General features: G+C 42.3%; 23 non-coding genes across 23 annotated transcripts; all 23 read left to right on the forward strand.

The window, feature by feature from the left end:
* Window positions 1–262: 262 nt before the first annotated feature.
* Window positions 263–381, forward strand: LOC140022242 (5S ribosomal RNA). The gene has a single exon (XR_011826224.1). It is a non-coding gene; the product is annotated as a 5S ribosomal RNA (ribosomal RNA).
* A 416-nt stretch (window positions 382–797) lies between these two features.
* LOC140022243 (5S ribosomal RNA) lies at window positions 798–916 on the forward strand. The gene has a single exon (XR_011826225.1). It is a non-coding gene; the product is annotated as a 5S ribosomal RNA (ribosomal RNA).
* A 416-nt stretch (window positions 917–1332) lies between these two features.
* Window positions 1333–1451, forward strand: LOC140032433 (5S ribosomal RNA). Its single transcript, XR_011836359.1, has one exon. It is a non-coding gene; the product is annotated as a 5S ribosomal RNA (ribosomal RNA).
* A 412-nt stretch (window positions 1452–1863) lies between these two features.
* On the forward strand, window positions 1864–1982 carry LOC140024364 (5S ribosomal RNA). Its single transcript, XR_011828337.1, has one exon. It is a non-coding gene; the product is annotated as a 5S ribosomal RNA (ribosomal RNA).
* Window positions 1983–2398: 416 nt separating this feature from the next.
* On the forward strand, window positions 2399–2517 carry LOC140022245 (5S ribosomal RNA). Its single transcript, XR_011826227.1, has one exon. It is a non-coding gene; the product is annotated as a 5S ribosomal RNA (ribosomal RNA).
* A 416-nt stretch (window positions 2518–2933) lies between these two features.
* LOC140023348 (5S ribosomal RNA) lies at window positions 2934–3052 on the forward strand. Its single transcript, XR_011827317.1, has one exon. It is a non-coding gene; the product is annotated as a 5S ribosomal RNA (ribosomal RNA).
* Window positions 3053–3464: 412 nt separating this feature from the next.
* Window positions 3465–3583, forward strand: LOC140024525 (5S ribosomal RNA). The gene has a single exon (XR_011828499.1). It is a non-coding gene; the product is annotated as a 5S ribosomal RNA (ribosomal RNA).
* Window positions 3584–3999: 416 nt separating this feature from the next.
* On the forward strand, window positions 4000–4118 carry LOC140031720 (5S ribosomal RNA). Its single transcript, XR_011835643.1, has one exon. It is a non-coding gene; the product is annotated as a 5S ribosomal RNA (ribosomal RNA).
* Window positions 4119–4530: 412 nt separating this feature from the next.
* Window positions 4531–4649, forward strand: LOC140022246 (5S ribosomal RNA). Its single transcript, XR_011826228.1, has one exon. It is a non-coding gene; the product is annotated as a 5S ribosomal RNA (ribosomal RNA).
* Window positions 4650–5064: 415 nt separating this feature from the next.
* Window positions 5065–5183, forward strand: LOC140031721 (5S ribosomal RNA). Its single transcript, XR_011835644.1, has one exon. It is a non-coding gene; the product is annotated as a 5S ribosomal RNA (ribosomal RNA).
* Window positions 5184–5595: 412 nt separating this feature from the next.
* On the forward strand, window positions 5596–5714 carry LOC140024052 (5S ribosomal RNA). Its single transcript, XR_011828024.1, has one exon. It is a non-coding gene; the product is annotated as a 5S ribosomal RNA (ribosomal RNA).
* Window positions 5715–6130: 416 nt separating this feature from the next.
* LOC140022247 (5S ribosomal RNA) lies at window positions 6131–6249 on the forward strand. The gene has a single exon (XR_011826229.1). It is a non-coding gene; the product is annotated as a 5S ribosomal RNA (ribosomal RNA).
* Window positions 6250–6665: 416 nt separating this feature from the next.
* Window positions 6666–6784, forward strand: LOC140022248 (5S ribosomal RNA). The gene has a single exon (XR_011826230.1). It is a non-coding gene; the product is annotated as a 5S ribosomal RNA (ribosomal RNA).
* Window positions 6785–7202: 418 nt separating this feature from the next.
* Window positions 7203–7321, forward strand: LOC140024527 (5S ribosomal RNA). The gene has a single exon (XR_011828501.1). It is a non-coding gene; the product is annotated as a 5S ribosomal RNA (ribosomal RNA).
* Window positions 7322–7737: 416 nt separating this feature from the next.
* LOC140031722 (5S ribosomal RNA) lies at window positions 7738–7856 on the forward strand. Its single transcript, XR_011835645.1, has one exon. It is a non-coding gene; the product is annotated as a 5S ribosomal RNA (ribosomal RNA).
* Window positions 7857–8274: 418 nt separating this feature from the next.
* LOC140022024 (5S ribosomal RNA) lies at window positions 8275–8393 on the forward strand. The gene has a single exon (XR_011826006.1). It is a non-coding gene; the product is annotated as a 5S ribosomal RNA (ribosomal RNA).
* A 417-nt stretch (window positions 8394–8810) lies between these two features.
* LOC140024528 (5S ribosomal RNA) lies at window positions 8811–8929 on the forward strand. The gene has a single exon (XR_011828502.1). It is a non-coding gene; the product is annotated as a 5S ribosomal RNA (ribosomal RNA).
* A 416-nt stretch (window positions 8930–9345) lies between these two features.
* Window positions 9346–9464, forward strand: LOC140024529 (5S ribosomal RNA). Its single transcript, XR_011828503.1, has one exon. It is a non-coding gene; the product is annotated as a 5S ribosomal RNA (ribosomal RNA).
* A 416-nt stretch (window positions 9465–9880) lies between these two features.
* Window positions 9881–9999, forward strand: LOC140023969 (5S ribosomal RNA). The gene has a single exon (XR_011827935.1). It is a non-coding gene; the product is annotated as a 5S ribosomal RNA (ribosomal RNA).
* A 416-nt stretch (window positions 10000–10415) lies between these two features.
* Window positions 10416–10534, forward strand: LOC140022249 (5S ribosomal RNA). The gene has a single exon (XR_011826231.1). It is a non-coding gene; the product is annotated as a 5S ribosomal RNA (ribosomal RNA).
* Window positions 10535–10951: 417 nt separating this feature from the next.
* On the forward strand, window positions 10952–11070 carry LOC140023398 (5S ribosomal RNA). Its single transcript, XR_011827367.1, has one exon. It is a non-coding gene; the product is annotated as a 5S ribosomal RNA (ribosomal RNA).
* A 417-nt stretch (window positions 11071–11487) lies between these two features.
* On the forward strand, window positions 11488–11606 carry LOC140023252 (5S ribosomal RNA). Its single transcript, XR_011827223.1, has one exon. It is a non-coding gene; the product is annotated as a 5S ribosomal RNA (ribosomal RNA).
* Window positions 11607–12022: 416 nt separating this feature from the next.
* On the forward strand, window positions 12023–12141 carry LOC140023399 (5S ribosomal RNA). Its single transcript, XR_011827368.1, has one exon. It is a non-coding gene; the product is annotated as a 5S ribosomal RNA (ribosomal RNA).
* The last annotated feature ends 387 nt before the right edge of the window (window positions 12142–12528 follow it).

Here is a 12528-nt window from a genome sequence, read left to right on the forward strand (position 1 = left end):
AAAGCCCGGATCGTCGCTCAAATTTGTCGGCGCAAATGTATCAGTGCAAGCGTGAAGGATTGATTTCATGGTAATTTAGAGTTACGGGATGATGGAAAAAAACAGGGGGCAAATCAACAACAAAAAAAATTATGAAAGCAAATAAATAAAAGGATAATAGGAAAATGCTTGAATTGACGCTTAAAATTAATTTCGGTCTAGAAAAGCCACACTGCTTCGCAGGACGGGGTAGTTTAAAAGAATAAAGCGAAAGGAATATGGCGGGTGCGATCATACCAGCACTAATGCACCGGATCCCATCAGAACTTCGAAATTAAGCGTGTTTGGGCGAGAGTAGTACTTGGATTGGTGACCCCCTGGGAAGTCCTCGTGTTGCACCCCTCTCTTTTTTGTTTCGAAATCCAAATTTCCTATTCGTTCTTTATCCTGTAGTAATTTAGCTCCGTCGGAACGATTGCTTAATATTTTGCTTCTTGTCGAAGGGTGAAGGAGGATCTGAAGGCGCGAGACAAATCAGGAACGGTACGGCTCGATCAAAGCCCGGATCGACGATCAAATTTGTCGGCGCAAATGTATCAGCGCAAGCGTGAAGGATTGATTTCATGATAACGTAGAGTTGCGGGATGATGGAAAAAAACAGGGGGCAAATCAATAACAAAAAAAATTATGAAAGCAAATAAATAAAAGGATAATAGGAAAATGCTTGAATTGACGCTTAAAATGAATTTCGGTCTAGAAAAGCCACACTGCTTCGCAGGACTGGGTAGTTTAAAAGAATAAAGCGAAAGGAATATGGCGGGTGCGATCATACCAGCACTAATGCACCGGATCCCATCAGAACTTCGAAATTAAGCGTGTTTGGGCGAGAGTAGTACTTGGATTGGTGACCCCCTGGGAAGTCCTCGTGTTGCACCCCTCTCTTTTTTGTTTCGAAATCCAAATTTCCTATTCGTTCTTTATCCTGTAGTAATTTAGCTCCGTCGGAACGATTGCTTAATATTTTGCTTCTTGTCGAAGCGTGAAGGAGGATCTGAAGGCGCGAGACAAATCAGGAACGGTACGGCTCGATCAAAGCCCGGATCGTCGCTCAAATTTGTCGGCGCAAATGTATCAGCGCAAGCGTGAATGATTGATTTCATGATAATTTAGAGTTGCGGGATGATGGAAAAAAACAGGGGGCAAATCAATAACAAAAAAAAATATGAAAGCAAATAAATAAAAGGATAATAGGAAAATGCTTGAATTGACGCTTAAAATGAATTTCGGTCTAGAAAAGCCACACTGCTTCGCAGGACGGGGTAGTTTAAAAGAATAAAGCGAAAGGAACATGGCGGGTGCGATCATACCAGCACTAATGCACCGGATCCCATCAGAACTCCGAAGTTAAGCATGCTTGGGCGAGAGTAGTGCTAGGATGGGTGACCCCCTGGGAAGTCCTCTTGTTGCACCCCTCTCTTTTTTGTTTCGAAATTCAAATTTTCTATTCGTTCTTTATCCTGTAGTAATTTAGGTCCTTCGCAACGATTGCTTTATATTTTGCTTCTTCTCGAAGCATGAAGGCGGATCTGAAGCGAGACAAATCAGGAACGGTACGGCTCGATCAAAGCCCGAATCGTCGCTCAAATTTGTCGGCGCAAATGTATCAGCGCAAGCGTGAAGGATTGATTTCATGATAATTTAGAGTTGCGGGATGATGGAAAAAAACAGGGGGCAAATCAATATAAAAAAAATTATGAAAGCAAATAAATAAAAGGATAATAGGAAAATGCTTGAATTGACGCTTAAAATGAATTTCGGTCTAGAAAAGCCACACTGCTTCGCAGGACGGGGTAGTTTAAAAGAATAAAGCGAAAGGAATATGGCGGGTGCGATCATACCAGCACTAATGCACCGAATCCCATCAGAACATCGAAATTAAGCGTGTTTGGGCGAGAGTAGTACTTGGATTGGTGACCCCCTGGGAAGTCCTCGTGTTGCACCCCTCTCTTTTTTGTTTCGAAATCCAAATTTCCTATTCGTTCTTTATCCTGTAGTAATTTAGCTCCGTCGAAACGATTGCTTAATATTTTGCTTCTTGTCGAAGCGTGAAGGAGGATCTGAAGGCGCGAGACAAATCAGGAACGGTACGGCTCGATCAAAGCCCGGATCGTCGCTCAAATTTGTCGGCGCAAATGTATCAGCGCAAGCGTGAAGGATTGATTTCATGATAATTTAGAGTTGCGGGATGATGGAAAAAAACAGGGGGCAAATCAATAACAAAAAAAAATATGAAAGCAAATAAATAAAAGGATAATAGGAAAATGCTTGAATTGACGCTTAAAATGAATTTCGGTCTAGAAAAGCCACACTGCTTCGCAGGACGGGGTAGTTTAAAAGAATAAAGCGAAAGGAATATGGCGGGTGCGATCATACCAGCACTAATGCACCGGATCCCATCAGAACTTCGAAATTAAGCGTGTTTGGGCGAGAGTAGTACTTGGATTGGTGACCCCCTGGGAAGTCCTCGTGTTGCACCCCTCTCTTTTTTGTTTCGAAATCCAAATTTCCTATTCGTTCTTTATCCTGCAGTAATTTAGCTCCGTCGGAACGATTGCTTAATATTTTGCTTCTTGTCGAAGCGTGAAGGAGGATCTGAAGGCGCGATACAAATCAGGAACGGTACGGCTCGATCAAAGCCCGGATCGTCGCTCAAATTTGTCGGCGCAAATGTATCAGCGCAAGCGTGAATGATTGATTTCATGATAATTTAGAGTTGCGGGATGATGGAAAAAAACAGGGGGCAAATCAATAACAAAAAAAAATATGAAAGCAAATAAATAAAAGGATAATAGGAAAATGCTTGAATTGACGCTTAAAATGAATTTCGTTCTAGAAAAGCCACACTGCTTCGCAGGACGGGGTAGTTTAAAAGAATAAAGCGAAAGGAACGTTGTGGGTGCGATCATACCAGCACTAATGCACCGTATCCCATCAGAACTCCGAAGTTAAGCGTGCTTGGGCGTGAGCAGTATTAGGATGGGTGACCCCCTGGGAAGTCCTCTTGTTGCACCCCTCTCTTTTTTGTTTCGAAATTCAAATTTTCTATTCGTTCTTTATCCTGTAGTAATTTAGGTCCTTCGGAACGATTGCTTTATATTTTGCTTCTTCTCGAAGCATGAAGGCGGATCTGAAGCGAGACAAATCAGGAACGGTACGGCTCGATCAAAGCCCGAATCGTCGCTCAAATTTGTCTGCGCAAATGTATCAGCGCAAGCGTGAAGGATTGATTTCATGATAATTTAGAGTTGCGGGATAATGGAAAAAAACAGGGGGCAAATCAATATAAAAAAAATTATGAAAGCAAATAAATAAAAGGATAATAGGAAAATGCTTGAATTGACGCTTAAAATGAATTTTGGTCTAGAAAAGCCACACTGCTTCGCAGGACGGGGTAGTTTAAAAGAATAAAGCGAAAGGAATATGGCGGGTGCGATCATACCAGCACTAATGCACCGGATCCCATCAGAACATCGAAATTAAGCGTGTTTGGGCGAGAGTAGTACTTGGATTGGTGACCCCCTGGGAAGTCCTCGTGTTGCACCCCTCTCTTTTTTGTTTCGAAATCCAAATTTCCTATTCGTTCTTTATCCTGTAGTAATTTAGCTCATTCGGAACGATTGCTTAATATTTTGCTTCTTGTCGAAGCGTGAAGGAGGATCTGAAGGCGCGAGACAAATCAGGAACGGTACGGCTCGATCAAAGCCCGGATCGTCGCTCAAATTTGTCGGCGCAAATGTATCAGCGCAAGCGTGAAGGATTGATTTCATGATAATTTAGAGTTGCGGGATGATGGAAAAAAACAGGGGGCAAATCAATAACAAAAAAAAATATGAAAGCAAATAAATAAAAGGATAATAGGAAAATGCTTGAATTGACGCTTAAAATGAATTTCGGTCTAGAAAAGCCACACTGCTTCGCAGGACGGGGTAGTTTAAAAGAATAAAGCGAAAGGAACATGGCGGGTGCGATCATACCAGCACTAATGCACCGGATCCCATCAGAACTCCGAAGTTAAGCATGCTTGGGCGAGAGTAGTACTAGGATGGGTGACCCCCTGGGAAGTCCTCTTGTTGCACCCCTCTCTTTTTTGTTTCGAAATTCAAATTTTCTATTCGTTCTTTATCCTGTAGTAATTTAGGTCCTTCGGAACGATTGCTTTATATTTTGCTTCTTCTCGAAGCATGAAGGAGGATCTGAAGCGAGACAAATCAGGAACGGTACGGCTCGATCAAAGCCCGAATCGTCGCTCAAATTTGTCGGCGCAAATGTATCAGCGCAAGCGTGAATGATTGATTTCATGATAATTTAGAGTTGCAGGATGATGGAAAAAAACAGGGGGCAAATCAATATAAAAAAAATTATGAAAGCAAATAAATAAAAGGATAATAGGAAAATGCTTGAATTGACGCTTAAAATGAATTTCGGTCTAGAAAAGCCACACTGCTTCGCAGGACGGGGTAGTTTAAAAGAATAAAGCGAAAGGAATATGGCGGGTGCGATCATACCAGCACTAATGCACCGGATCCCATCAGAACTTCGAAATTAAGCGTGTTTGGGCGAGAGTAGTACTTGGATTGGTGACCCCCTGGGAAGTCCTCGTGTTGCACCCCTCTCTTTTTTGTTTCGAAATCCAAATTTCCTATTCGTTCTTTATCCTGTAGTAATTTAGCTCCGTCGGAACGATTGCTTAATATTTTGCTTCTTGTCGAAGCGTGAAGGAGGATCTGAAGGCGCGAGACAAATCAGGAACGGTACGGCTCGATCAAAGCCCGGATCGTCGCTCAAATTTGTCGGTGCAAATGTATCAGCGCAAGCGTGAAGGATTGATTTCATGATAATTTAGAGTTGCGGGATGATGGAAAAAAACAGGGGGCAAATCAATAACAAAAAAAATATGAAAGCAAATAAATAAAAGGATAATAGGAAAATGCTTGAATTGACGCTTAAAATGAATTTCGGTCTAGAAAAGCCACACTGCTTCGCAGGACGGGGTAGTTTAAAAGAATAAAGCGAAAGGAACATGGCGGGTGCGATCATACCAGCACTAATGCACCGGATCCCATCAGAACTCCGAAGTTAAGCATGCTTGGGCGAGAGTAGTACTAGGATGGGTGACCCCCTGGGAAGTCCTCTTGTTGCACCCCTCTCTTTTTTGTTTCGAAATTCAAATTTTCTATTCGTTCTTTATCCTGTAGTAATTTAGGTCCTTCGGAACGATTGCTTTATATTTTGCTTCTTCTCGAAGCATGAAGGCGGATCTGAAGCGAGACAAATCAGGAACGGTACGGCTCGATCAAAGCCCGAATCGTCGCTCAAATTTGTCGGCGCAAATGTATCAGCGCAAGCGTGAAGGATTGATTTCATGATAATTTAGAGTTGCGGGATGATGGAAAAAAACAGGGGGCAAATCAATATAAAAAAAATTATGAGAGCAAATAAATAAAAGGATAATAGGAAAATGCTTGAATTGACGCTTAAAATGAATTTCCGTCTAGAAAAGCCACACTGCTTCGCAGGACGGGGTAGTTTAAAAGAATAAAGCGAAAGGAATATGGCGGGTGCGATCATACCAGCTCTAATGCACCGGATCCCATCAGAACTTCGAAATTAAGCGTGTTTGGGCGAGAGTAGTACTTGGATTGGTGACCCCCTGGGAAGTCCTCGTGTTGCACCCCCCTCTTTTTTGTTTCGAAATCCAAATTTCCTATTCGTTCTTTATCCTGTAGTAATTTAGCTCCGTCGGAACGATTGCTTAATATTTTGCTTCTTGTCGAAGCGTGAAGGAGGATCTGAAGGCGCGAGACAAATCAGGAACGGTACGGCTCGATCAAAGCCCGGATCGTCGCTCAAATTTGTCGGCGCAAATGTATCAGCGCAAGCGTGAAGGATTGATTTCATGATAATTTAGAGTTGTGGGATGATGGAAAAAAACAGGGGGCAAATCAATAACAAAAAAAAATATGAAAGCAAATAAATAAAAGGATAATAGGAAAATGCTTGAATTGACGCTTAAAATGAATTTCGGTCTAGAAAAGCCACACTGCTTCGCAGGACGGGGTAGTTTAAAAGAATAAAGCGAAAGGAATATGGTGGGTGCGATCATACCAGCACTAATGCACCGGATCCCATCAGAACTTCGAAATTAAGCGTGTTTGGGCGAGAGTAGTACTTGGATTGGTGACCCCCTGGGAAGTCCTCGTGTTGCACCCCTCTCTTTTTTGTTTCGAAATCCAAATTTCCTATTCGTTCTTTATCCTGCAGTAATTTAGCTCCGTCGGAACGATTGCTTAATATTTTGCTTCTTGTCGAAGCGTGAAGGAGGATCTGAAGGCGCGAGACAAATCAGGAACGGTACGGCTCGATCAAAGCCCGGATCGTCGCTCAAATTTGTCGGCGCAAATGTATCAGCGCAAGCGTGAATGATTGATTTCATGATAATTTAGAGTTGCGGGATGATGGAAAAAAATAGGGGGCAAATCAATAACAAAAAAAAATATGAAAGCAAATAAATAAAAGGATAATAGGAAAATGCATGAATTGACGCTTAAAATGAATTTCGGTATAGAAAAGCCACACTGCTTCGCAGGACGGGGTAGTTTAAAAGAATAAAGCGAAAGAAATATGGCGGGTGCGATCATACCAGCACTAATGCACCGGATCCCATCAGAACTTCGAAATTAAGCGTGTTTGGGCGAGAGTAGTACTTGGATTGGTGACCCCCTGGGAAGTCCTCGTGTTGCACCCCTCTCTTTTTTGTTTCGAAATCCAAATTTCCTATTCGTTCTTTATCCTGTTGTAATTTAGCTCTGTCGGAACGATTGCTTAATATTTTGCTTCTTGTCGAAGCGTGAAGGAGGATCTGAAGGCGCGAGACAAATCAGGAACGGTACGGTTCGATCAAAGCCCGGATCGTCGCTCAAATTTGTCGGCGCAAATGTATCAGCGCAAGCGTGAAGGATTGATTTCATGATAATTTAGAGTTGCGGGATGATGGAAAAAAAAAGGGGGCAAATCAATAACAAAAAAAAAAATATGAAAGCAAATAAATAAAAGGATAATAGGAAAATGCTTGAATTGACGCTTAAAATGAATTTCGGTCTAGAAAAGCCACACTGCTTCGCAGGACGGGGTAGTTTAAAAGAATAAAGCGAAAGGAATATGGCGGGTGCGATCATACCAGCACTAATGCACCGGATCCCATCAGAACATCGAAATTAAGCGTGTTTGGGCGAGAGTAGTACTTGGATTGGTGACCCCCTGGGAAGTCCTCGTGTTGCACCCCTCTCTTTTTTGTTTCGAAATCCAAATTTCCTATTCGTTCTTTATCCTGTAGTAATTTAGCTCATTCGGAACGATTGCTTAATATTTTGCTTCTTGTCGAAGCGTGAAGGAGGATCTGAAGGCGCGAGACAAATCAGGAACGGTACGGCTCGATCAAAGCCCGGATCGTCGCTCAAATTTGTCGGCGCAAATGTATCAGCGCAAGCGTGAAGGATTGATTTCATGATAATTTAGAGTTGCGGGATGATGGAAAAAAACAGGGGGCAAATCAATAACAAAAAAAAATATGAAAGCAAATAAATAAAAGGATAATAGGAAAATGCTTGAATTGACGCTTAAAATGAATTTCGGTCTAGAAAAGCCACACTGCTTCGCAGGACGGGGTAGTTTAAAAGAATAAAGCGAAAGGAACATGGCGGGTGCGATCATACCAGCACTAATGCACCGGATCCCATCAGAACTCCGAAGTTAAGCATGCTTGGGCGAGAGTAGTACTAGGATGGGTGACCCCCTGGGAAGTCCTCTTGTTGCACCCCTCTCTTTTTTGTTTCGAAATTCAAATTTTCTATTCGTTCTTTATCCTGTAGTAATTTAGGTCCTTCGGAACGATTGCTTTATATTTTGCTTCTTCTCGAAGCATGAAGGAGGATCTGAAGGCGCGAGACAAATCAGGAACGGTACGGCTCGATCAAAGCCCGGATCGTCGCTCAAATTTGTCGGCACAAATGTATCAGCGCAAGCGTGAAGGATTGATTTCATGATAATTTAGAGTTGCGGGATGATGGAAAAAAACAGGGGGCAAATCAATAACAAAAAAAAAAATATGAAAGCAAATAAATAAAAGGATAATAGGAAAATGCTTGAATTGACGCTTAAAATGAATTTCGGTCTAGAAAAGCCACACTGCTTCGCAGGACGGGGTAGTTTAAAAGAATAAAGCGAAAGGAACATGGCGAGTGTGATCATACCAGCACTAATGCACCGGATCCCATCAGAACTCCGAAGTTAAGCATGCTTGGGCGAGAGTAGTACTAGGAAGGGTGACCCCCTGGGAATTCCTCTTGTTGCACCCCTCTCTTTTTTGTTTCGAAATTCAAATTTTCTATTCGTTCTTTATCCTGTAGTAATTTAGGTCCTTCGGAACGATTGCTTCATATTTTGCTTTTTCTCGAAGCATGAAGGCGGATCTGAAGGCGCGAGACAAATCAGGAACGGTACGGCTCGATCAAAGCCCGGATCGTCGCTCAAATTTGTCGGCGCAAATGTATCAGCGCAAGCGTGAAGGATTGATTTCATGATAATTTAGAGTTGCGGGATGATGGAAAAAAACAGGGGGCAAATCAATAACAAAAAAAAAATATGAAAGCAAATAAATAAAAGGATAATAGGAAAATGCTTGAATTGACGCTTAAAATGAATTTCGGTCTAGAAAAGCCACACTGCTTCGCAGGACGGGGTAGTTTAAAAGAATAAAGCGAAAGGAATATGGCGGGTGCGATCATACCAGCACTAATGCACCGGATCCCATCAGAACATCGAAATTAAGCGTGTTTGGGCGAGAGTAGTACTTGGATTGGTGACCCCCTGGGAAGTCCTCGTGTTGCACCCCTCTCTTTTTTGTTTCGAAATCTAAATTTCCTATTCGTTCTTTATCCTGTAGTAATTTAGCTCCGTCGGAACGATTGCTTAATATTTTGCTTCTTGTCGAAGCGTGAAGGAGGATCTGAAGGCGCGAGACAAATCAGGAACGGTACGGCTCGATCAAAGCCCGGATCGTCGCTCAAATTTGTCGGCGCAAATGTATCAGCGCAAGCGTGAAGGATTGATTTCATGATAATTTAGAGTTGCGGGATGATGGAAAAAAACAGGGGGCAAATCAATAACAAAAAAAAATATGAAAGCAAATAAATAAAAGGATAATAGGAAAATGCTTGAATTGACGCTTAAAATGAATTTCGGTCTAGAAAAGCCACACTGCTTCGCAGGACGGGGTAGTTTAAAAGAATAAAGCGAAAGGAATATGGCGGGTGCGATCATACCAGCACTAATGCACCGGATCCCATCAGAACATCGAAATTAAGCGTGTTTGGGCGAGAGTAGTACTTGGATTGGTGACCCCCTGGGAAGTCCTCGTGTTGCACCCCTCTCTTTTTTGTTTCGAAATCTAAATTTCCTATTCGTTCTTTATCCTGTAGTAATTTAGCTCCGTCGGAACGATTGCTTAATATTTTGCTTCTTGTCGAAGCGTGAAGGAGGATCTGAAGGCGCGAGACAAATCAGGAACGGTACGGCTCGATCAAAGCCCGGATCGTCGCTCAAATTTGTCGGCGCAAATGTATCAGCGCAAGCGTGAAGGATTGATTTCATGATAATTTAGAGTTGCGGGATGATGGAAAAAAACAGGGGGCAAATCAATAACAAAAAAAAATATGAAAGCAAATAAATAAAAGGATAATAGGAAAATGCTTGAATTGACGCTTAAAATGAATTTCGGTCTAGAAAAGCCACACTGCTTCGCAGGACGGGGTAGTTTAAAAGAATAAAGCGAAAGGAACGTTGTGGGTGCGATCATACCAGTACTAATGCACCGTATCCCATCAGAACTCCGAAGTTAAGCGTGCTTGGGCGTGAGCAGTATTAGGATGGGTGACCCCCTGGGAATTCCTCTTGTTGCACCCCTCTCTTTTTTGTTTCGAAATTCAAATTTTCTATTCGTTCTTTATCCTGTAGTAATTTAGGTCCTTCGGAACGATTTCTTTATATTTTGCTTCTTCTCGAAGCATGAAGGCGGATCTGAAGGCGCGAGACAAATCAGGAACGGTACGGCTCGATCAAAGCCCGGATCGTCGCTCAAATTTATCGGCGCAAATGTATCAGCGCAAGCGTGAAGGATTGATTTCATGATAATGTAGAGTTGCGGGATGATGGAAAAAAACAGGGGGCAAATCAATAACAAAAAAAATTACGAAAGCAAATAAATAAAAGGATAATAGGAAAATGCTTGAATTGACGCTTAAAATGAATTTCGGTCTAGAAAAGCCACACTGCTTCGCAGGACGGGGTAGTTTAAAAGAATAAAGCGAAAGGAATATGGCGGGTGCGATCATACCAGCACTAATGCACCGGATCCCATCAGAACTTCGAAATTAAGCGTGTTTGGGCGAGAGTAGTACTTGGATTGGTGACCCCCTGGGAAGTCCTCGTGTTGCACCCCTCTCTTTTTTGTTTCGAAATCCAAATTTCCTATTCGTTCTTTATCCTGTAGTAATTTAGCTCCGTCGGAACGATTGCTTAATATTTTGCTTCTTGTCGAAGCGTGAAGGAGGATCTGAAGGCGCGAGACAAATCAGGAACGGTACGGCTCGATCAAAGCCCGGATCGTCGCTCAAATTTGTCGGCGCAAATGTATCACCGCAAGCGTGAATGATTGATTTCATGATAATTTAGAGTTGCGGGATGATGGAAAAAAACAGGGGGCAAATCAATAACAAAAAAAAAATATGAAAGCAAATAAATAAAAGGATAATAGGAAAATGCTTGAATTGACGCTTAAAATGAATTTCGGTCTAGAAAAGTCACACTGCTTCGCAGGACGGGGTAGTTTAAAAGAATAAAGCGAAAGGAACGTTGTGGGTGCGATCATACCAGCACTAATGCACCGTATCCCATCAGAACTCCGAAGTTAAGCGTGCTTGGGCGTGAGCAGTATTAGGATGGGTGACCCCCTGGGAATTCCTCTTGTTGCACCCCTCTCTTTTTTGTTTCGAAATTCAAATTTTCTATTCGTTCTTTATCCTGTAGTAATTTAGGTCCTTCGGAACGATTTCTTTATATTTTGCTTCTTCTCGAAGCATGAAGGCGGATCTGAAGGCGCGAGACAAATCAGGAACGGTACGGCTCGATCAAAGCACGGATCGTCGCTCAAATTTATCGGCGCAAATGTATCAGCGCAAGCGTGAAGGATTGATTTCATGATAATTTAGAGTTGCGGGATGATGGAAAAAAACAGGGGGCAAATCAATAACAAAAAAAAAATATGAAAGCAAATAAATAAAAGGATAATAGGAAAATGCTTGAATTGACGCTTAAAATGAATTTCGGTCTAGAAAAGCCACACTGCTTCGCAGGACGGGGTAGTTTAAAAGAATAAAGCGAAAGGAACATGGCGGGTGCGATCATACCAGCACTAATGCACCGGATCCCATCAGAACTCCGAAGTTAAGCATGCTTGGGCGAGAGTAGTGTTAGGATGGGTGACCCCCTGGGAATTCCTCTTGTTGCACCCCTCTCTTTTTTGTTTCGAAATTCAAATTTTCTATTCGTTCTTTATCCTGTAGTAATTTAGCTCCGTCGGAACGATTGCTTAATATTTTGCTTCTTGTCGAAGCGTGAAGGAGGATCTGAAGGCGCGAGACAAATCAGGAACGGTACGGCTCGATCAAAGCCCGGATCGTCGCTCAAATTTGTCGGCGCAAATGTATCAGCGCAAGCGTGAAGGATTGATTTCATGATAATGTAGAGTTGCGGGATGATGGAAAAAAACAGGGGGCAAATCAATAACAAAAAAAATTATGAAAGCAAATAAATAAAAGGATAATAGGAAAATGCTTGAATTGACGCTTAAAATGAATTTCGGTCTAGAAAAGCCACACTGCTTCGCAGGACGGGGTAGTTTAAAAGAATAAAGCGAAAGGAACGTTGTGGGTGCGATCATACCAGCACTAATGCACCGTATCCCATCAGAACTCCGAAGTTAAGCGTGCTTGGGCGTGAGCAGTATTAGGATGGGTGACCCCCTGGGAATTCCTCTTGTTGCACCCCTCTCTTTTTTGTTTCGAAATTCAAATTTTCTATTCGTTCTTTATCCTGTAGTAATTTAGGTCCTTCGGAACGATTTCTTTATATTTTGCTTCTTCTCGAAGCATGAAGGTGGATCTGAAGGCGCGAGACAAATCAGGAACGGTACGGCTCGATCAAAGCCCGGATCGTCGCTCAAATTTATCGGCGCAAATGTATCAGCGCAAGCGTGAAGGATTGATTTCATGATAATGTAGAGTTGCGGGATGATGGAAAAAAACAGGGGGCAAATCAATAACAAAAAAAATTACGAAAGCAAATAAATAAAAGGATAATAGGAAAATGCTTGAATTGACGCTTAAAACGAATTTCGGTCTAGAAAAGCCACACTGCTTCGCAGGACGGGGTAGT

Source organism: Coffea arabica, chromosome 11e (genome assembly GCF_036785885.1).
Source record: "Coffea arabica cultivar ET-39 chromosome 11e, Coffea Arabica ET-39 HiFi, whole genome shotgun sequence".
Lineage (NCBI taxonomy): Eukaryota > Viridiplantae > Streptophyta > Magnoliopsida > Gentianales > Rubiaceae > Coffea > Coffea arabica.